General features: G+C 49.4%; 1 protein-coding gene and 1 long non-coding RNA gene across 14 annotated transcripts in view; one reads left to right on the top strand and one right to left on the bottom strand.

The window, feature by feature from the left end:
* The window catches only part of BOC (BOC cell adhesion associated, oncogene regulated), a 71,765-nt gene extending 53,730 nt beyond the window's left edge, over positions 1–18,035 (bottom strand). For 5 of the 12 annotated variants that reach the window (XM_070581951.1, XM_070581942.1, XM_070581946.1 and 2 more), the window contains exons 1-2: positions 17,892–18,035; positions 13,693–13,784 (exon numbers count right to left, since the gene is read on the bottom strand). The gene's annotated coding sequence lies outside the window, so the exon portion shown is untranslated. Of the gene's footprint in view, positions 1–11,227; positions 11,374–13,548; positions 13,785–17,491; positions 17,729–17,891 lie in introns of those variants that run through there. The other 7 variants (XM_070581955.1, XM_070581948.1, XM_070581953.1 and 4 more) reach the window with 4 other exon arrangements.
* On the top strand, positions 17,746–22,469 carry LOC139076915 (uncharacterized). 2 transcript variants are annotated; one of them, XR_011528962.1, is made up of 3 exons: positions 17,746–18,071; positions 20,006–20,137; positions 22,226–22,469. It is a non-coding gene; the product is annotated as an uncharacterized lncRNA (long non-coding RNA). The 2 variants fall into 2 exon arrangements; XR_011528963.1 differs by having other exon boundaries at positions 17,763–18,071; positions 20,063–20,137.
* The last annotated feature ends 530 nt before the right edge of the window (positions 22,470–22,999 follow it).

The following is a 22,999-nucleotide window of genomic DNA, read 5'->3' on the forward strand; positions in this document are numbered from 1 at the left end:
AGACAATGTACATGTATCATCTTGTCTAATCTCTAAACAACTCTGTGAAATAGGTACTGTCATCCCCATTTTACAGATACAGCAATTGAGGCTTAAAAAAAGAAAACATTTTGCTCAAGTAAGGGATTCAAAGCCAGGGCTGTCTGCTTCCCCTGCCTGCTGGTCTCGGTGTCCGTGGCAGATTCAAGCAGATATACAACAAACTGTTTTCCAGAAAAGGAATTGAGAAAGAGTGAAAAATCCAAAGTCAGTCTGAGTTGGAGTCATGCACTAGCCACCATGTTTAGGGAGAGGTCGGTTTGGCAGGTCCCACAATGCATTCTGCGTCCAGCTCCTGAGGCGGCGTTGTCACCCACCCCACCCAGAGTCAGTCCTGAGGTCTGAGTGCTTAAATCGCATCCAAACGTTGGCAGCGGCACTCGCAATGTGGATCCAAGTTATATGCACCAGCATGTAGTGAGAGACAATAAATTTTTTCATTTTTTAATCTGGCCTCTCTCTCATCTTCCTTCTGTTCCTACACAAGTCTTAGACCGGAGGTTCCCCACTCTGGCTGCGTGGAAAAATCATCTGGGAACACTAAAACACCAATGCCCAGGCAGCACCTCAGACAAATTAAGTTAGAAACTCTGGGAGGTGGGGCCAAGGCATTGTTATTTTCAAAACTCTTTCCTGGAAACTGAAATGTGCAGCCAGGGTTGGGAACCCCTGGGAGTCTCTGTCATGGATCTGGGGGTCATTTTGATCAAGGATCTCTGTCCCAAATGCCTTGGTTGCACTGGATGTCATGGTTGGGACTGAGAATATGGCATAAAGATGTTCCCTACTATATTATTTTAAAGAAATTCTTGTCATTTTTAAAGCTAAAAAAATTGTTTTCATTCCGCAAATTGAATGTCTTAATACATTTTAAGCAATAAAACATTTTCTCAAAGTTTCAGATTTCCTCAGATATTTTCTGGACTTTCAGATTCCAAGTTTTCTCCTCTTCACACAGAAATAAAAACCCAAGGGGAGGCCACCATGGCAAAGAGCACCTACTTTGGGGGCCAAGACAGCCTCCACAGGAGCAAAGGAGACACTCAAACAGGTCCCTGGCTACAGGCACCCGCAGACTGGGACTACCACCGCTTGCCTCTGGGGGCAGGGAGGTTTCCAAGCATATGCACATTTGAGAGCTTGCACAAAAACCTGAGCTGCCATCAGGGGGTCCCTTAACAAAGCGAGAGCCATCTCCAGGGGCTCACAGACCACCAGGAAGTGGAACAGGTGTTGCCCATCCAGGGGTCCCACACCCACTTAAGACCAGATTGCACCAGAGAGCTTTTTAACATCCTAAAGGGTTGAGAGCTCAGCCTTTAGCCTCCAGCCTTTCCGAAGGAGTGATTGTTAGTCTGGTCCCTATTGGGGAGGAGACAGCTCCCACCCCCACCTTAGAGGCTTGGGTCCCCCCTCAGCCCTCCCCCCCTATGAGGCCCTCCCACTCCAGGAATGAAGCTGCCGCTGCCCAACATATAGCCCGACTGGTTTCATCTCCTTCCAAATCCATTTTGTGTCTTAACTTCTGCCAAGAATAAAAATTAAAACACTCACACACACACATCATGCGTGTACGGGAAGGGAGGACAGCGCTGGAAGTTGAAGCTGAAAAAGACCAGGCAGGGACTGGGAGGGGCAGGTTCAGGGATGAGATTCAAGGCCTGGAGGCTTCCCTGGGGCCTGTCACAGGCCATGGCACACCCTGCCTGAGGCCCCTGCTGGCTACACCCAGGGTCAGATCTGAGGGGAGTGTTTACAGTGTCTCTCCTCACGTTCCTCCAGCACCCCATTTCATACCCTTTAACCCCCTAGCCCTGCCCAGAGGGGCACAGAGCCGCCCAGCTGCCCAGCACTCCACAGGCCAGAAGCGGCTCCATTCCCCACACTCGGAGCAGCCTGTCCCTTGTCAACTCCAAAATGAGAAAACCAGTCCTTGGAAGGACATGTGGGCCCTGGTGGTGCAGGCAGCTTGCAGACGGCTGTGACCACCCAGAAAAATGAGTCTGGAGCTGGAGCCTCTGTTCTCAGAATCCTGTCCCACCACACCCCAGGGCCTGCAGATGCCTGAATCTGGGGCCAGGCAGAGCACAGCTCCGACCCAGCTCTCTCCCGTTCCCTGGCTGCTGACTTCCTCCTCAGCAAAACCAGGAGCCCTGCCCTGGAGAATGACCACACCTAACGCTTCACCCGCTCAGGATGCCCCAGGGTGCAGCTAATGGCCCCTCACTCAACTCTGAATCTCATCATCTGCCCCCTTTTCCTCCTCGAATGGTGAACTAGGCACCCACATTACTTAGACCTGTCCAGATGGAACCCACCCTGACTCATGGAATCACTTGCCTCATAAGTCGATTACTGAACACTGAACACTGAACACCCATTCAGCACTAGGCTTGGGAATCCAGACTGTTCAGGCTTTCTCTAAGAGCTCAACATCTGGTGTGGAGGAACAAAGAAGCATCTCAGAGCACCACAGAACAACAGGGTATCCACCCCCAGTGCCCTGGGCTGGAGTTCCTTCCTTTCCATGCCACTGTGAGGAGGGGTTGGGAGATTGGATTACACTGTTCTTTTGGAAAGGGTAACCTTGTGGCATCCACCCTCACTCCATCTGGCACACAGAGCATAGTAATGAAAACAAAGTAGGATTTAAAAAAAATCCTTTTGTCTTGATAATTGTTGAATCTGGGTGATGGGTATGTGGGGTTCATGATACTTTTATTCCTGCTTTTGTGTGTTTGAGTTTTTAAATAGACAAATAATATTAGAACTTGTTTCTTCAGTAGGATAACTAGAACAAGAACCTCCCAAACCTTCCTAACCCTGCACGAACTTCCAGGAACAGGCCCCAGCACCCCCCTACCCAATGTCCTCTCAGTTAAGCCAACAGCACTGGCAGGCAGGTTTCAATGAGTGCCCAGGTTCTGGTGGGGGAGGATGGTGTACTTCCTCTTTGATCTTCAAAGGCTCCCCAGAGTTGGGCTAAAGGGGACTGGTGGCAACAGCCAGAGGAGACCCTGAGGAACCTTTCTCCTGGCTCTCTGGCTCAGGTACCTGGAGCCAGCTGACTGCCCCCCATGTCCTCTGCTTCCTTTCTGGGGCTGTCCAGGATTGGCCTTCCCCAGGACAGTGAGCACATCTCACCAATGACCTGTCCCCAACTCTGGCTGGCTTTTCCCTAACTGCAGGACCAACCAAGTGCACAGGCCTCGACGTCCAGGTGAACGACCATCACTTCTCTCTCGGCCTCCATTTCTCTATGGATTAAATTCTCAAACATACCATAATGGACAAAACTCTTTAAACAGCCAAATTCTCTAAGAATATGGGCTCTTGGGAAAGAATTGTAAATCAGCAGCTTATCTCAAGCCAAAGTAGTAATAATCCTGATGATAATAATGGAGACCATCCAGCACCTACTTTGAGCCAGGCATTCTTCAAAAGAGAGAATGTAGGTTAATGCAACTCAACATGAAATGACCTCCTGTGTGGATTTGGCAAATAGTCAGAATCTAGGTTTTAACTGTCTAGAGGGCAGCAGGACAGTGCTCAAAGACCTGTTGACTGATCAGTTGAAAGGCCACTCTTTAATGGTTATGAACATGTCATTGGGCCCACGTGGAAGATGCCTGGAGAGGCGTGAAGAAGCTCTGTTTTCACCACAGCTCATTGCTGGGTATCTGGACAACCAGAACAGCTCATGTAAAACCTCAGGTGACTGACAGAGGCAGGCCGTGGGGGGGCATCATCAGTTTCAGTGGTGGCACTCTTCACACTAGGGAGACGGGTCAGGACCTCCAGCCCGAGGAAGGGTAACACACCTCATCATGGCTGAGATGCCAAAAAACAAGGTCTTGTTGCCTTCCTCCCATCCAGACCTCGGGCCTGAGCACTGGCATTCTGGTTCATTTCCTCGTGTGGGGAAATTAGTTCTGCCTGCTAAGATTCCATCTCAGTGGCACGCTGTTCCTCTCTGCTGCCTGACTTTGAAAGCACGCAGATCTTAGTTATTAAGGAGCCTCCCTGTTCCACTGCCATGGAGGCTGGCTTTTTCTAGAGAGAACAGTAAGGTGGCGGTGGGTAAAATTTGGACTTTGCCCTGGGTTTCTATAGAATGTTCTGGAAAGAAAGTACTAGAGAAGACCCAGACAGCATCAGAGACTTCCTTCTACTGACGCTTGCTGAAGCTCCCCTCATAGAGCAAGGGCACCCCCCCGCAAATAGGGCAAGGCTCACCCTGTGCCTCCCTGCCTGCCCATCCTGCTCTCACAGGCTGTTGGGAGGTTCTGGGGTGGCCCCCGCTGTATAGAAGGCCATTCCTTATGCCAAAGGTGATCTTTTTCAATGCATCACACTTATAAATTTATATTTTTATAAACATAAAGGCCATTTATAAAATCAGCCTTTCTGAGATTTCTTCCCCCACACAAATCAGGAGGAAAAAAAGTCCCAAATGCTGTCAGATCACATATTTATCTTTTAGTTCAGGAAACATGGCCCCTGCTGCCAGACATACACTCCCTGGCATGTACCTACAGAAGCTAGCCTGGGATTCGTTCTCAGGATTCTCAGTGCACCTCCTCGGGGAACAGAATGTGAGGAGGGTGACTTAGGGGTGAAGGCTGGATTTGGTAAGGAACGCAGGTCCCACACTCACATGGCTCAGCTGTTCTCTATCCTCTGCCTCCCCAGGCCAACTGCGGCAGGGGCCAAGACTTCTGGAAGCATAGATAGTCAGTAATCACTGTTTCAGCCTCTCAGACTCTGGCGTTAGACCCAGGAAGACAGAGGGCCAGAAGGCCATACTCTGATTCCATAATTCACGACAAAAACAAAGGCGGCTTGCCTGTAGAGAGGGTCGGCTTCTGAAGAGTGTAAAGAGCTTTAAACACTCCATTGTTTAGTGCTCAGTCTTAGGGACAAACCTGGGACACGTACTATTAGTCTCCACTTAGACGGGGGACAACCAGGTAGAGCCACAGAACAGCGGCCCAGAGATCTTCGTGAGTCCCTGCGGGGGCTACAGATTGGCTAGGGGAAGAAAGGGAACCGGAGGAGGAGGGATGGATTTGGGCGGTCAGCATGGAACTTCCACTTTCCAAGGGGGCCATCAGTCTTCCTCGTCCTTTGTCCTGAACTCTCACACACCTGGCTGGCGTCCTTCAGAGTGGGAAGGTACCAGCTGGCCTCAGCTCTGTGTTTATTCCAAACAGGAAGCAATGGAAGCTGGGGTCTAAACTTCAGATCCCACTCCCCGGGGTCGGAGCTCTCTCTACCTAGAACATTGCCTTTCCTCAGCCCCTGGAACTTTTCAGTCTGGTTCAACCAGATGACCCACGTGACCCCCCCCCATTCACATGCACTTTCCTTTCCCCTAACTGTGGTTGAGAGCTGGAGCGGGGTTGGAAGAGCTCCTCCTCCTGCTCTCATTATAAGATCCATCATCACAGCTTACCCCCCAGAGAGACAGCCTCACCGTCAGGAGTGACTGGTGCAGGCAGTGAATACTGAGGTTCCTGCCACCAAACTCCCAAGGAATCCTCGTTTGCTAGGCTGACTGGAGAAAGAAGCACCTCTAGGCAGGGAAAATGTTACCAATCTCTTTGCACCTGATCTATCTTCCTCCTGAATGACCACAAACAGGCCCCAGTGCCCAATCCCCCCCAGGCTCAGCACAGACACCGCTGGAACCTGGGCAGACCCAAAAGCAGCGACTTCAGAGGCTGAGGGACCTGTGGCCTGCCACCCACCAGATGTGCCCGGGGGAAGCTCGCTTCCCGGAGCTCATCCGCAGTTCCAAAGCAAGTAAAACAAACTACTAAGGAGGAAGGCAAACCGCCCCGTGCTCTCCTCCTGTCTCTCTATTTAGGAATGGGATGGGAAAGTCTGCTCAGCTGATGCTTCCAGATGTGGAACCCAAACACAGGCAGCTCCTGACAGTTTACCAGCCTGGGCTAAACTCCAGTAGCACCAGGGCCAGGCATGCTCAGTGGACGACGATAAAGGAGCCGCACGGCAGAGCTTCAGGCTCGGCCACATGGGTCTCAGCACAGGCTTGGGGCTCCTCCTCTCCCGGCGCCTTGCCCCCCAGCTGGGTGGATGCATGTATGGGGGTGAGGGGGCAAGCTTAAAACTGGAGGAGACTGCTAAGTGAAAAAAGCCAATCTGGAAAGACTATACACTATGTGATTCCAACTATATGACATTCCGGAAAAGACAAAACTACAAAGACAGTAAAAAGAGCAGTGGTTGCCAGGGCTCGGGAGAGGGAAGGGAGGGCTGGATAAGTGGAACACAGGGGGTTTCTAGAGAGTGAAACTATTATTCTGTATGACATGGTAATGGTGGATACCTGTCACTCTGCATTTGTCAAAACCCACAGAAAGTATGATGCAAAAAGTGAGTCTCAATGTAAACCATGGACTCTAGTTAATAACAATGTGTCAACATTGGCTCATCAATTGTAACAAATGTACTACAACAACTTAAGATGTTAGTAATAGGGGGAATTGTTGGGGGGTGAGGGGCAAGTGGCAGCTCTCTGTAATTGTCATTGAAATATTTTCTGTAAACCTAAAATTCCTTTTTTTAAAAAGGCTATTAATTTCTTTGAGGTTAAAGAAAACTCGGGCCATCCCCCAGCTCCCCGAGACGCTGTCTATGTTGGGTCTGGGGATCTTGGCAGTGTCATTTCTCAGGCACATTTGCTGTGAGCACAAGACCTCTTGGGATCTTTGTCCCTGTTTTTATTCTTCTCAGCTTCTAAATCTAGAACGACGTCAGAAATGACTGAGATACAATTTGAAGTCAGATCTATCCCCCACGGGGCGGACATCTGAACACGCTATTCCGCGTTGTTCGAAGGCTGTCAACTCTCCAGCAGCAGAGACCACCTCTGTCACCTGCGTGCCTAGCATGGGGCCTGGTGCCACCAGGCCCTCAGGCGAGTAGGGAACCAAACCATTCTCGAATTCATTGCACATTTCTCATGTCCCTGGTTTGTGGTTCCAAACCAGATTCAACAGAGCTCCAGTTCAACTGTGCCTACAGAAGGGAGCAGTACATTGGATGGTCCAGGCACACTGAGGAAAGCCCGGAGGAACAACGAGACTGTGAACTCGTGGTGGAGTGAGGGGATGCGCTGGGCTTTTCTGCATCTCCTAGTCACACCTAGCACAGCACTGGGCAGAAAGTTCAATAAATTCTTCAGTGATGTGGAAGGGCCAGAGAGACATTACATTCCCCTTCCAGGCGGAACAGCTGGCACAGCCATGGACATTCCTGAGGTCAGGTACCTTGAGGAAGAGAGAGGAACGGGGCTGTTTCTGCTGCAGCCTAGCACATTCTTTCTGGCTTTTCTAAAACGGACCCTCTAATAGCATTAGACTTCTCTGCACCTCTCTCCCACATTCTCCCATTTACGTATACCCAGAATACATTTTTCTTTTCTTTTCTTTTAAAGGTATGCTTTTTTAAGGTGAGGAAGATTGGCCCTGAGCTAACATCCATTGCCAATCTTCCTCTTTTTTTTTTCTCCCCAAAGCCCCAGTACATAACTGTATATCCTAGTTGTATGTCCTTCCAGTTCTTCTATGTGGGATGCCACCACAGCATGGCTTGATGAGCAGTGTGTAGGTCCATGCCCAGGATCTGAGCCGCTGAAGCAGAGCAACCAAACTTAACCACCACGCTGCTGGGCCAGCCCCGAATGCATTTTTCTTATATAAATCCATACATAATTATTTCATTTTGTTTAAAACTCTTATTATACCCCTTTTGAGATTCAGGAAAGCCCTGCAAACTAGTAAAAATAATACATATATATATATAGAGAGAGAGAGAGAGCACTGATTAGCTACCAGATTCTACTCTAGGAAGTTGGAAGACAGCAAGAAACAACACCAAGTCCCTGATGTCCTGGCTCTTTCACTCCAGAGGGAAAGCAGGCAATAAGCAGATGCACAAATAGATACAGGTCAGGAGGTGATAACACTGAGGAAAAATAGATTAGGTTGAAGGGAGAGAGAATGATGGTGCAGTTGAATAAAGGGCCATCAGGTTAAGGGGACCCAGGACCTGAATGAAGTGAGGGAGGGAGCTGCGCAGATAAGGGGGGAGCCTTCCAGGCAGAGGGCAAAGCCCCTGAGGAGGGAGGTTGCTCAGCTAGTTGGAGGAGCAGCAAGGAGGCCAATGCACCTCGGTGAGCGGGGAGCGGGAGGGGAGGCCAGAGCTGCAAGAGAGCCCTGAAGGTGTCTGGAGTTTTCTCAGAATGCAATGGGTGCCATGGAGAGTTTGAAGCAGAGAAGTGACCTCACCTGACTTCTCTTTTGGACGTTGACACTGACTTCTCTGTGAGGAAGAGACTACGGGGCAGGGAGTCAGGGAAGGGCAGGAGCAGGGAGAACAATTAGGAATAGTCCAGAAAAGAAATGTGGATGGAAGACTATGGTGGTGAGAAGTTGCAGGATTCTGAATATATTTTCAAAGTAAAGCCAATCTCATTCTCCAATTTAAAGTGGAGTATGAGAGAAAGAAGAGAGTCAAGGATGACTCCCAGGTGTTTGGTCTAACTGATAGAATGGAAGATGCTGAATTAGGGGAGAAGCAGAGGAGAAGGCTGGGTGGGAATTCTCTTCCCAGGGACCAGGCCCGAGGACTGGTACCTACGGGTGCACCTGGGGCAGGGCCTGGCCCCATGGTGGGCTCCTCTCTCTCCCCTTCTTCCCATTCTTTCATCTCTACAGAGCCCTGAGCCAGTGGGTGTTCCATCACTGCAGGCTTCCACCTGCTCACCCTTCTAGCTGCCCAATCTACAGCAACGCTCCTTTCATTCTGTTCCACTTTCCTTTCCTAATAACAGCCGCCTTCTACTGAATGCTCACAATGCATTTCACCTGCTTTATAAGCGGTGTCTTGCTTCCTCTTTGCAACAACCTTAAGACACTGGGGTCTCAGAGTTTAGGTAACTAGCCCAGGGGCATACTCCAGACCTGCCTCGTTCCAAAGCCTGCCCTTAACCAGGATGCCACATGGTCTCCAACCTAGAAGTGGCCCCAGACATACTGCTCCCTTCTGCAACAACCATCTTACTCCGACATTTCAATCTTTTCGAGTAAGATTCACTCCAGATTTCCATCCTCTCAGATGGGATCCCCCAGACACTCCTCAGACTCCTCTGTTCCTTCCTCTCTCAGGAAGAATGCTGACCAGCATCCTCCTGCCATGAGATCTCTTCCTCTCCCAACCCCTGCAGGACCCCAAGACACTTCACTGCCTCATCCTGCAAGAGAAGGAAAGGCAGCTTTTCCAGAGAGATCCAGAACGGTTTCTGGCTATAGGACCAAACCACTTCCCATGCAGGCCCCTGCCCTTAGGAAACAGAAACAACCACAGAAGCAGACGCAGCCCTTGTGAGCTGACTCTGACCTCTGGCCAGTCCAGGATGTCTTCTCTCCGAAACTCATCTTGGGTGAGCACAGATGCCAGAGGCCTTGGGCTTTGAGGTGAGTAGGAACGTTTTGAATCAAAAGTGTTCCCTCGTGCCATCTTAGAGCATCCTCATAGTGCTCTCAGAAGGCAGCTTGCGAGGACAGGGAAACAAAGGCACCGAGAGTTTCCATGACTCCCTGTCGGGTACCCAACTAGTTATTCAGATAATTATATCTTAAACCCCAGTGTCTCCCTTACCCCCCAACCCCCAACTCAGAATATCCTGGCTTTAGGCTTTCCATGTTAAAGAAAACGAGAAACTGAGGGCAAGTACATGTCCTCCGCAGAAGTCTCCAGCACTCCCCGCAGCCAGCAGGGAGAGGTCTGGCTCGCTGTCTGCAGGTAACTGCCTGCAGAATTCTTTCTGCCTGCTGCCCTGTGAGTATTTGCCTGGAAGGTACCATCTCCTGTCAGTTACCTGTCTGTCAAAGCTGCTGCTTCCTTCCCCAGGGTATTTTTCTGTACAAGCTGCCACTTCTCCTGACCAGTAAAAGGATCTGCTGGGCCAAACACCTTCTCCCCCTCACCCCACCGAGGCCACAGAGGACCTGCTTGATCAGACTTGCAGAGACTCGAGGAGGAAATGGATTCAGCTGGCATCTACAGTGGAAGCAGAGATTCAGACAGCCAATTCAGATGATGTCCCAGCAGGGAGAAAAGTCAGGAGACATGTTCTGAGATGAGACCCAAGATGGAGGTGGAGTTTAGCACGACCTGCAAAGTCTGACACCAGCTGGGCCACAGAGCCTGGCTGCCCTCATGCTGCTGCTGCTGAGCCAGCCAAACCTCCCAGTTGTGGTCCCAGTTTTCAATTTGTGTCTCTCAAGGCAAGTCTCATAAAGGCCCCCACCTGCCCCTTACACTTTGTTAGTTGCAAAAGAAACAGCTCCCCCAAGCTAGGGGGCCTCTGCTTTGGGGGAGAGAATTGTCTGGGCTTTTTTCTTTTTTCTGTGAAGCCTGAGTTTTGGAGCCAGCAGCCCCGCAATGAAATCTTGGCTCTGCCAGTTACCAGCTGTGAGACCAGAACAAGTCACTACAATTATTTAAGCTTCAGCTCCCTTATCTGCAGGACAGGCTCCCGATGCCCATCTTCACAGGATTACTGGGGGGTTCTGGGGACAACGCTTGTAGTGCTTAGTGCAGGACGTGGCACACAGTAGGTGCTCACTAAATGGCAGCTATCATTCTCCACATCACCAGAAGGACAACGGAGGCAGGCGGTGCTGCTTCACTGGCACTGGGATTTGCCAATCGCGGCCTGCCCTCCAGGTCCATGGCTGATTCCCTGAGTGATGGAGTGAGAATAATAATTCTTCCCTCCCGTGATCAAGGGTACCTGCTGCTCGCGTGTGCCCACCCTTGCCACATACATGCAAGGCTTCGTTTGTAAAATCAGGGGGACAGGAATGAACTCCATCACAATACTGCCTTCAGCAACCTGTTCCTTGCTTTTTATCCCTACTCAAGACCTTTGTGGTGTTTCAGTGACAGTGGATTGATTGCCAACCTTCTCATTCCCCTTTGGGCAGGAGGGCTGAGCTCCCCCACCCCTCCTCTCTCCTTTGTCAGAGACCACCCAGCGAAATTCGCTGGCAAGCTGCCACCGTCCAGACAGGCGAAAGGCAGCCCTAACTACCCAGCCTCCAGCTCTTCAACAGAAGGCTACAGAACGGAGAGCACCTGACTGTGGGGCTTCTACCTGGAGCCAAAGCGGCCTTCACGAGGGCAGACCACCGGTGGTGTCAAGGAGGGGTTGCAGGTGGCTGCTTCGAAGGCCCGCACGTTGGAAGAGCTGCTGGAATCTCACTGTTGGCTGTAACAGCTGATTTTTATGGAACTTGTTCACTACAAAACATCCATTCATAATGACAGAGGTAAACAGCCATGAATTTCCATCACTTTATGTGGTCTCACTTGCAAAAAGAGGGCGTTGTGCTGACTGATTGCATTACGAAATCCCCTCACGTGGGCACAGGTATGTAAAAAGGAAGAGCTAGCTGACACCACCGTGGGCTGATAGCCATTAGAAAGACAGCAGAAAGAGAGGCAAGTGGGGAAGATGATCTGTGAAACAATTAAGAGCAGCCTCTGCTTTCACAGAAAACTAATAAACCCAGAAACCCCCAATTTTCCTCTCCAATTAACTGTGACCCATACCTAATAAAACTGCTGGGATTGTAATGTTAGGTAAGTTCAGACTAGTAAAGGAGCTTGGCTGGGACTAATCTGGAAAAATATTGGCAGGACCAGGGTGGGGGAGGGCTCTCCTCAGGAGTCCAATTCCAGCCCAGCGTGGGGCACCTCCAGGCCAGCGGATCCACACACCCTCCTCCTCTTACCTGCAGCTCCCATCCTGCGCCAACGTCAGCTCTCAGCAGTGAAGGAGGGTCTCGGGCAACTGGAGAGCCCAGCCTCTTTCTCCTGTCCCTAAAATAAATGTCCCCCCACTTGCTACTCTGAGAATGATGCCAGGGCCAAGCAAATCTACCCCAGACAGTAGAACAAAGGGCAAATGGAACTGAAAGGTAAGATGCTGAATTCAGGCATGTGTTTCTAGAATTCTCAGCTAAAGTGTGACACGGATGAGAAACAAAAAAAAAAATCACACATTTGTCCTTTTTCCCCTGAAAGCTATTCAGTAACTGGTTTTAGAAACTTGTCTAAGGGGCCCGGCCCCATGGCCGAGTAGTTAAGCTCGCACACTTCTCTTCGGCAGCCCCAGGTTTCGCCGGTTCGGATCCTGGGCATAGACATGGCACCGCTCATCAGGCCACGCTGAGGCAGTGTCCCACATAGCACCACCAGAGGCGTCTACAACTAGAATATACAACTACGTACTGGGGAGCTTTGGGGAGAAGAAGAAGAAAAAATAAGATTGGCAACAGACGTAAGCTCAAGAGCCAATCTTTAAAAAAATAAAAAAGAAACTTGTCTAAGACTCAAACTTCTGAGATTCTGTATTCAATGCAGAGATTCCAGCTTTTAACTTTCCTAAAATTAAAAAACTATCCTGATCTTGACACCTCCTCTCTGAAGAATACTTCAGCCTATTGTCCACTGAGGAAAAGTAAGTTTTCAGGAGAAAATAATGAACTCCACACCAGAGCAGAGGTAAAAGAACATTTCAGTACAGCCAGTCCCAACTCTGCCTCCAAGACTTGGCCTGAGGGACTGCCCCTGCCCCCTCAAGGAGCCTTTCTTAACTGGCCCGGTCCGAGGACTTGGACATGAGAGGGTGTATCACAGCGCTCCGCGTTTCCTTTCCTCAGTAATGGAATTCTGGATGGCGTGCGCTCTGGTATTGATCCCTGGCGCATACCAGGTCCTCAAGAAAAGCTTGTTGAAAGGATGCAGGCTCCAACCTACATGTGTCATCACCCTCATCTTGTCCAATGCTGTCCAAACTCATTTTGGAGAAGAATAAATATTCCTTTGCCATACTTTCTGCTGCTCGGCTCCTTTTGGGTTATTTTTTATTCAACCCTACCTACCCTGGCCATATTATCTACTTTCCTGTTCCTAACCAGGAGAACTAGTTGAGACTTTCCTCAACATTTTCTCTGGCAACTGAGTTGACTGTGTATTATTGGCTCTCATCTTTCTCCTATGATTTCCTCTTACTGCCCAATAATCCTGTCCCAAACATCAAAGGCCTTCTTTGAAGATAAGGCCAAATTCACTACTAGGAAAAGAGAAATTATTTCCTAACTTCATTTCAGAAGATCGGACAACGCAGAGTCCCTCTGGGGTCTGTGAGATAAACACTGCCCAGCACATCAGATCACAAAGCATTCGCTGTAATACCATCAACGGAGATGTAAACACAGGGCCTTCCTCACTGAAGCCTCGGCAGGACTTCTCCACAGCAGCCTCACACTCCAAACCCCAGAGTAAATGGTTGTATCCAACATGGCGAACAGAGTTTGCCTCAAGGAAATGGGGGTTCCCGTGGCCACCTCTGGGGAAAGAGGCTACCATAGGCTCTAATGAAAAGAGTAACTGAACTGAGCTAGAACCAACCTGTTTGGTCCAGATTCCACTCAAAGCTGGACCCTTCCAATAGTAAAGGATGAGAAACACTCTATCTTCAAGTGGCGACACAAAACCTGAAGAACGACTGACTCAATGGGCCAGAGATGTTGGACTGTGGGCAGAACACCTCACCTGCTTCTTCTACTCCATTGCTGCCACCCTCAGACGGCGTGAGTGTTGACAAGACTTCATGGGTCATGGGTTCCAGGAAGCTGGTGCTGGGACTGAGGAAAAAGGAAAGTGTCTCATCTTTTGAACCAAATAAACAGTTCTGAAGTGTTTGCTTCTTATAAGGTGAATTGCTGTAAACCATATTAATTCCTTATTAATCCATTTTCTAAATAAGAAAACAGAGAAAAAGCAGTTTTTCTAAGATCATAGGCTTCTGTAAATCTCCAGTTATCTGACTCTTTGCTAGAAATGAAATAAACAATGGATCAAGGACAATGATTACATTGAAAACAGTCTGTTGATCTTACAAAACCATTACCCATGCATCCAGCTGTCCACTTTGATCAATATTCACCAAGTGTCTCTCACAAAGGTTATAATCAGACCTCATATGAAGTAAGGTGGGCTTACAAGGAAGAAGTCTGGGGTAGGGGTAGGGGGTAAGGCAGCAAACCAGGAGTGCACCTAGCAAAGATCAAGGGTCAGCTACCAGATGGGTCAGGCTGGAGCAGAGGGCTCCCACTGAGGGAACAGTATCATGAGGTGGGGCACAGCCACGTGGGAGGGTGAAGAAATGTGGATGGTAAACTTAGACTATTGTTAAGCTGGGTAGTGAATTGTTCGTGGGACTCATGGAGGGTGCGTGGGTGCCAATAGGTAGACAGTGGGAAGTCCAGCCATGTGTCAGGAACAACTGTCAAGGGCATGAACAAGCATGGTGGAAAAGATGGTGTGGATGGGGGAATGATAAAGGGCAGGAAGGACTGGGCAAGCTGTGGGGGGTCTAACTCAGTGGCCGTGGAGGTGTGGGGATCGCTGGCTTCAGTGCTTTGAGTCAATGTGGCAGAGTCCACAGGCAGAGCCAGGGTTCCAACCCAAATTTCCTAACCCTCAGGGCAGTGCCACTTGAGATGGATCCTTGAAACCTTCCTTCCTGCATTCCTCCTCCCCCTCTGTACCCATTACCAACCCTAAGGGCTCCACGGAGGCAAAAGCCCTATTTAGGAAGGCTTTTTGTAAACAAGCATTTCTAAATTAAAAATAAACACCCTCTTGCATCCCACCCCAGCCTCAAATATTTGATTCAGTCTCATAGATGATGGAAATATTACACGTCAAGGCTCCATGTGGGAGCATCCTCAGGAGTTAGGATGTTCTCCCCAACAGCAAGGTGGTTGGACGTATCTGTTCTCAGTGAGTCTTCGGGCAAAAGTAGACATGCTTCAGGGCTGACTGACGACAAATCTATACTTTATCACAACTGTGTGAAAAGTATGTATGTACGTGGATGAACAAAAACAAGTTGTGTTACAGTTTGGAATTGTGGATAATTTTCAAAAATATTTTATTAGTAGTAGATGCTTGTGCAATAAATAAAAATTGGGAGGGAGGTTTGCAAAACCACCCTTTGACTAAGAAAGTTTATTCTCCTGGGACAAGAAAGCTCCCAGCCTGAGGTGTGATGGACTATAAATGTTTGCTGAATTGAAGTATGCAGATGACAAGAAGTTTCATATGTCAAAGTAAATAGATTTCTTTTAAACGTAACAAATCACGTTCTTTCCTCTCCCTCCCAATTTCCATTCCCTTCCCCTTTCTCTTATTTTCTAAGATAGCAAGGAGGCTTGGAGTTTGGAGGAAAGAAAGTAAACTCCAAATGTATAATATCTTTTGGTGCCAGGTTAATACTTTCCCATTCAGAGGCAAGAAAGAAGCGGATAGCAATCATCCGGTACACTTGGGTCGTCTTCAGCTTCTTCCCGTGCGTTTGAAAGCACAGAGAGAAAAATCCTTTTTCATTAACCCTATCAGTGACCTCACCAAAATCTGAACCCAGAACCACTAGAGCCTGATGGAATACAGTGACCGCCAGGCTCACTTCCTGCCTCCTGGCTTAAACCCTGGGGGTCCCTGGGGAAGTCAACTGAGTTATTGCATGAGTAAGATCTCCTACTCCTTCTTAGGCCAAGGAAACCACAGACAAATTGCTGAGGAGAGCTGGGAGCCCAAACACTTGAAAGAGCCCTTCAAAGAAAGGAAAATCTCCGGGCCCATTTGAGGGATGGAAGGGAACCTAAATCAGCCTCTTATCACAAGTTGGCCAACCAATGAACACCTCAGCAGGGTCCTCTCTGTTTCCTGCCCCCACCCCTTCCCAGCTGTGGCCAAGGAACCAACCAACCATCCTGGTCTCTATCAACCTCCTTTCCCAGGTAAACCCAACGCCTGTGGCTTGGGCAATTTCTCCTGAGAAAATGTCTCTTGCAATGTTATTCTTTTGAGATCTCTTGAAAGAGGATGAAGGGATGGTGCCTGACATCTCAATTCTCAGATTTCATAGGTGTAGACAGCCTCCAGCCTCCTGAAGGGCCAAACTCTGAGTAATAAATCTACGTGCGGGCGGGCAGTGTCAGCAAAGTGGCACAATGGAGCAGCTCTTAGTTCTCTCATTTTTACCTCTTTCCATAAACTCACTCCTAAACTCCTCTGGCAGGAAGATCATAACTCCACTGCTGTTTCCACACTGCCTCTGTCCCACTGACCCCAAGGTGCTTCAAGATTACCATGGGAACCTTCTGGGTTTCAATTATGAGACCATTAAAAAGTGCCAATTATAAGACCTCAGAAATTTTCCTGGGAAACCTGTTACACACTTCAAAATGGCCAAGCTCTTGCCTCAGATTCACTTTAAGTTCAGAAAACAGGTCACCCAGATGTATGGGCCCCCCAGTCTCCCCCCCCCCTCAGCCCAACAAGTCCCTGTTTTAATATGGCCCATGCTGCCCTTGAGAAAATGGATTGATTTATTGGCTGTAACCAGAGGGATGAAAAAACCATCACAGAGCGGGGCTGCCTGTTTAGTGCCCAGTTGTGGAATAAATCAGAAATGTTGGCACAATCAATAATTTCAAAAATTACAATTCATTCAATGGCTGATGTTTGCAAAGCTCTGAGCAACAAAGAACTAGGTGACAAATGTGAGCTGGGTACAGGACACTTGGAGGGGGCACAAGCGCCTGAATCCAAAATATACCTTTCACTCCATCCACGCAAAGAGGTGATCTGTGGGTCAAAAACTTCTGCGAACCCATTTGAACTTGCTGCGGAGGGATGGGGAGGCAGAACACCCCACCACACCCAGCAAGTGCCTGTTTAGGATCGCTGGTGTGCGGTTTGGGTATTCTTAGCTCTACTGCCACATCTCTGGAGGAACACAACAACCTTTCAAGTAACTCTGCCACTGCCACCCCGTCCCCAAAACACAACGGAACAAAACCAATCCTCAGGGCTCCTCCTCCACGATCCGCCTGCCTCCCACCCCTCAAAATTCTCCTGTCACCTGGAAAAGCAAAGCAGCACTGGGCATCCTGAAAGTTAAGCAGGCCCTTCCCAACGCCAGCAGGAAATTCTTCCCGGGTTCCTTGCCCCTCCCCACAGCCCCTTCCCACTTGTTCCAGGGTTCATTTCCCCACCTTCTCAGTTACACAAACAAAACCACCAAGAGCACGACCCCAGGAGGACGCCGCACGCGCGAACACGCACACGCAAGCACACACTCAGACACACTCTCTCTCTCTCTCTTTCTCTCACCGCTGCCCCAACCCCAGACACCTCTGGACACCCCTCTTCAGCCTCGCCGCTTCCACCCCTTCCACCCCTTCCAGCCAGGGATGCTCTTCTGGGGCTGTTTCGCTCCGGTTCCTCTCCGTCCCTAGATTTAGTCTTTTCCTTGTAAAACGCCAACACGATAAACCCTCACCCCCGAAGAGGCCGAAAGGGTGCTGTGTCTGTGCCGACACCCGTGCGGGCTTCTGCCCACGGCCCGGAGCCGGAGCACTGGTGTCAACCTTCGGGGGCAAGTCTGGGAGGCTGTCTGGGCCCTTCTTCCCCCCGAGAAGCTTCCGGGAACCGGGCCGGACCTCGCCGGCAGGCCGGGAGATGCGGTGCCCCGGGGGGCCGGCTGCCCGCCGCGTCCCCGTTCTGCGCCCCGCGCCCCGCTCGCCCCGAGCGCTCGGCCCCGCTCCGCCCGCGCGGCCCACCGGCCACCCGCCGGCGCTTCCCCGGCATCGCCCGGCCTGCGGCCGCCCCCCCCCGCCCCAAACCAACAAATAAACACAACTTTTTATGAAAAGAAAACAAACTTCAGCGACGTGACTCACCTCTGGGGCAGCCGGCTCCCGGGCAGGGCGAGCCGGGGCCCGGGGGCCAGCGTGGTGGGCGCGGAGAGAGCCACACAGCCCCGCGCCGCACGGACACACAACCCGCCCAGTGACACCCGGGGACACACCAAACGGGAGATGGGCCGCAGCGGGAGCAACAAAGGAACCCGGGCCGAGAAGGTGCCGGCCGGGGAGGGAGGGCGCGTGGGGCTGCGGCGGGCGCGTGTGTGTGAGTGTGAGTGTGAGTGTGCGTGTGCGTGTGCGCGCGGCGGCTGACACCGGCGGGCCGGGCTCAGGGTCCCAGCGGCAGGAAGCGGGGGCCGCGGCGGCGGCGGCAGCAGGAGGACAAGGCAGGGGACGCCGCGCCCGGCGCACCCGGTCCCTCCATATGGAAGAAGCTTTTTTGGATGACTGAACTCGCAAACAATTCCTTCTTTTGCTTCTCTTGCCTAGGAGCCTCCCATTGCCGCGCGAGGCGGGGAGGAGGGGAGCAGAGGAGGCGGGGAGGAGGGGGAGGAGCGAAGTGGAGCAAAGAAAAAGTCTTGGAAAGGAAGCTGGAAAAGAAAAAAACAGTCCCCCAAACTCCGATTTTCTCCTAACGCCCATTTTCTTTCTGTTGCGCCTTAGTCCCGCGCTCTCCCCAACTTCTCTTTCTTTCCGGCTCCAAAAACAATGTTCTCTGCCTTTCTCCCACACCCACGGCACCCCTGAACCCCTATTTTCTCTGTAGCTTCCCCTCAGACCCTGCTCTCAGGCGCTGTCCTTCCCTCCTCTCGCTCAGCCTCTTCTCCCCAACCCTTCTTCTGACACCCACCTCTCAGTAGTCTCCTTCATTCTACAAACTATTGGATAGATGATTAAAAACAAAGTTTCTGTTATTAAACGTGCCCCTCCCCCCCAAAAAAGTAGGGCAGCGGCTGTCGCCAAAACGATAAGGCAACCAGTCTAGGGGAGCCCCAAGGCCGCCGCCCCCGTCCCACCCGTTGGGCTGGGGAGGGAGGGTTTGCCGCGTCCTCCGTTGACAGCGCCCTGCCCTGACCTCCATTCATCATCCTAGGCTGGAGAAGGGAGGAAAGGGGTGAGAGGGGGATGGGCAAGGACGGCTAGTGGCCGCCGACGAAAGTTAGTGGCCTCCGTGGGTGCCTGTGTGTGTGAAACCCTCCCTCTGGCGCTGGGCAGAAAACATTCAGAGTCGTGGTTCTCAAACGTAAACTGCGTGGGAACCCCCTGGAGGGCTTATTAAAACACAGATTTCAGGGCCCAGGCCCCAGAGTTTCTGATTCCGCAGGTCTGGGGTGGGCCCGAGAATGTGCATTTCGAGTAAGTTCCCAGATGAGGCTAATGCTGCTGGTCCAGGGCCACATTTTAAAAACCACTCTTGGGGCCAGTCTGGTGGCACAGCGGTTAAGTGCACGAGCTCTGCTCTGGTAGCCTGGGTTCCCTGGTTCGGATCCTGGGTGCCGACCTACAAACCGCTTGTCAAGGCATGCTGTGGTAGGCGTCCCACATATAAAGTGGAGGAAGATGGGCACGGATGTTAGCTCAGGGCTAGTCTTCCTCAGCAAAAAGAGGAGGATTGGCAGCAGATGTTAGCTCGGGGCTCATCTTCTTCAAAAAATAAAAAAAGTAAAAACCAGCCTTCCCCTGTATTGAGAAGTCAAACAGGCTGAGTTGGACCTGGGTCCCTTTCTTATTCTTTGGGGATGAAACAGATTGTGAAGGGTCCCCCAGTCCATACCTTTCTATCGCAGTTGAGGAAACCAAGACTCAGAAGGACTAAGGCATTTGTTCAAAGCGAATCTCTAGTTTGTGGCAAAGCTGGAAGGCAGCTGTCCCGGGATGGGTCAGGCAGGCCAAGAGTGGGGCGGATGAAGGTGCTGTCTCCGGTCTGAGGCAGGATGGCTGCACTGGGATCAGGAAGCCTCTGTGTGACTTTGAGAAGGTTACTTAACCTTTCTGGGCCTCAATTTTGTTTTCTTTTGTTTCTCATCAGTAAAAATACACGCTTCACACTGAGTATGTGATTTTTAACTAAATCTGAATCAAAAGACATTTAAAAGGGCAACATAAACCTATTTTATTCAACATGTTGTACTATTTTTTTTTTTCGTCAGACATTTGGTAATTCAGGCAGGAGCCAGTTTCTTTATTGATTTATCTGGTACTTTCAGCTTCATGCACCTGGATTCTTGGGCATGTCTCTGTGGCAAAATGGATAAAGGGGATGATTCCTTTTCAACAAGAAGGTGAGAAAGACTATGAACTCCCCCCTTTGAACTCTGCGCCTGTATTCTTTCCTCTCCAATTCCCTCCCTCCCACTTTCCTTCTGTTTTAATCTCCAGCATTCCACCACCCCCACATTCTCCAAGACCTATTTTTTCCCCATTCAATGACCATGTTAGCTTCCACCTTCTTATTGTCCTTCTGAGGCACAATTCAGGACTACAAGGCCTAGGGTCCACCCTGGGTACCAAACTCTTAATTCCTCAAGGGAACGGGCCAGCCAGCCTTCCAGTGCAGTGAAAACACTACCTCTCCCCAGAGTCCCAAGCAAAGGATGCAGCTGTCTGTTTTTCAGAGATGCCTTCCAAGACCGCTTCCATTGGCCATGCAGGATTCCAATGAGAACAGGATGCATGAAGTTCTCAGATTGCTTCTTCTATATTCTTATATATACTATTCATTGTTCAACATCTCAAAGATGTCCCTTACCCCTTCATGTTGTCTTCTTCCCAGGGCTTCCTCCTAGGACTCTCCATTCCCTCCATTCTTGCCTTTGGGTCTCTCCCTGGGCTCTAAGTCAATGAGTCAGAGCACGACAGAAAACAAAGATCACAGTCCTAACCAACGCCGTTTACCCAGGAGAAAGACCCGTGGCCTTGTACCTCCTTCCATCCCAGGCTGTTCTGTGGCTGCTTATCTTTCCCAAAGTGTTTAGACAGAATGCAGATCACAGCTGAATTGAGGGGGCTTAATTCTGCCCACTGTTGGCACCTCAAGTGTGTTTATTGTTTTTATGGCTCTTTGTATTAACATAATTGTGTTTGTTATTAGTCCTCCTGTAAGAACATTGTATCTCTGAACGCTCCTCTTTGCCTGGAGCAAGTTCTTTGCTTAGTTCTGCCCTCCCGTGGCTCTTAGTTTCCCCATCCTAACCGTCCACAGCCCACTCTAGGCCCCCAGCCATCTCAGAACAGGTGGACAGAGTCTGGGCTTGTGGTCAGGTGCTTTCTGTTCTCTCTACTCTGTTCACGGTGATTTGCCTCTGGCATCTTGCTTTCTTGGGGGCTTTCTGGACCTCCATCAAGGAGGAGCCATTTGGTATGGATGGTCACATTTATTACGTTGGGGGGGGCAGTCACAGGACTGTGTGTCTATATAAGTCACTCTGTCACTAAAGTTGTGTGGAGGGAACTGGAAGGAATCCCAGTGAAGGACACGAAGAGAACGGTGTCCTCAACTCAGTGTGCTGCTGACACTCTGCCTGCATCGTATAAACAGGGAACTCCTTGGTTGTGAAGGATATCTGGAGAGAATTGAGGGGAGAAAATTACCAAGATGTAGACAAAGAGAAATAGGGACTTGATAATTTTCCTTCTGTTTTAATATGAATCTGTTTTCCTGATTTTGAAATATGTTCATTGAATAAAATTTAGAAAATACAGAAAAGCACAAAGAAGGGGACTATCACCTTAAATCCACTCTCCAGGGATGACACTCTTAACAGAGTGATGTTTTTTCTAACCATTTTTCTCCCTTGTTTTTGTTTCTCATCAATACAAATACACACTTTGTCTACACAAAGTGTATGATTCTAATTGATCAGAATTAGAAGACTTTTAAAAGGCAACATAAATGGGATACCTTTATGCAGTATTTTGTACTTTTTTTCCCCTTACGCGTTTGGTAACTTAGGCAGGAGCCAGTTTCTTCATTGATTTATCTGGTTTTGCAAAATTGCTCATTGTATATACAAGTTGTCATCCCACTTTTTAAGTTTAACGTTCTAATGTGACTATTTTCTCCATGTCATTAAATCTTCTCCAACGTTCAACTTTAACAGCTGTGTACTATTCCATCAGAGAGAGACGGTTATTTATTCAACCATTCGCCTATTGTTATATATTTAGATTGTTTCCATTTTTATGATGATCATGCATCACAGTTGACTAAACATCTTGTCACAGATCTTTATTTATAATTCTGATTGTTTCCTAAGGGTGAATTCCTACGAGTAGGAGTTTGGGATCAACGGATATAACATTTTAAAGGCTTTTGGTTGGTATTGCAAAATTGTCCTCTAGCGGCTCCAATGTACGTTTTCATCTCACAGATCTCAACAACAATGAGATCATCAAACCCGAGGCCCCAAGTGGAGACTTGGTTGAATTATCCGGTTTGGATGACTGCACTGACCAGATAAAGACAACAACTGCCAAATATTCCCTACAGTGGAGACAACGCTCAAGTGGGAAGAGTTGAACAGTAATTGCTGACGATGTGAACTCAGTTGTTTTTATGATCTTATTTAACCTTTCCAACAACCCTCTAAGAAATAAGCTTTTATTGGACACCTACTGCTCACAGCCTCTGTGCTGGATTCTGCGTGTACATTTACTCTTGAATCCCCACAACAACCCTTTGCTCTAGGTTTGATTATCTCCATTTTACAGATAGGGAAAATTAAGTAACTTGCCTAAGATCGCCAACAGCTAAGTGGTGGTACTAATTCCCAAACCTGAGGTTTTTCTAGTGCAATGCGCTGTTTCCTTGCATCTGTTTCATGAGTTACAAGCTACTTAGTGGAGCAAGACAGGCATGTTTAGAAGATGCTTGAATTCTGTCAAGCCATTAAGGAATCTTTTGTGCGCTTCCAAATGACTATTTTTTCAAAGAGGCATCCAACTGCATTCAAAGAGCTAAGGTAACTTACTAATTGTAATTAATATGAGAGTCCAAGGATTGTATACCTTAAGAGAATGCAGTTCTGATGGATGAGTTAAGATTAAAGGCTAGATACTGAAATTCACAGTACCAACAGTAATTAGTAAATTGGCTTTTGTATACATTCCTATTCTCAAAGCTAATGTTTGGATAAAGACTTTTT

The sequence above is a fragment of the Equus przewalskii genome, chromosome 18 (assembly GCF_037783145.1).
Source record: "Equus przewalskii isolate Varuska chromosome 18, EquPr2, whole genome shotgun sequence".
Lineage (NCBI taxonomy): Eukaryota > Metazoa > Chordata > Mammalia > Perissodactyla > Equidae > Equus > Equus przewalskii.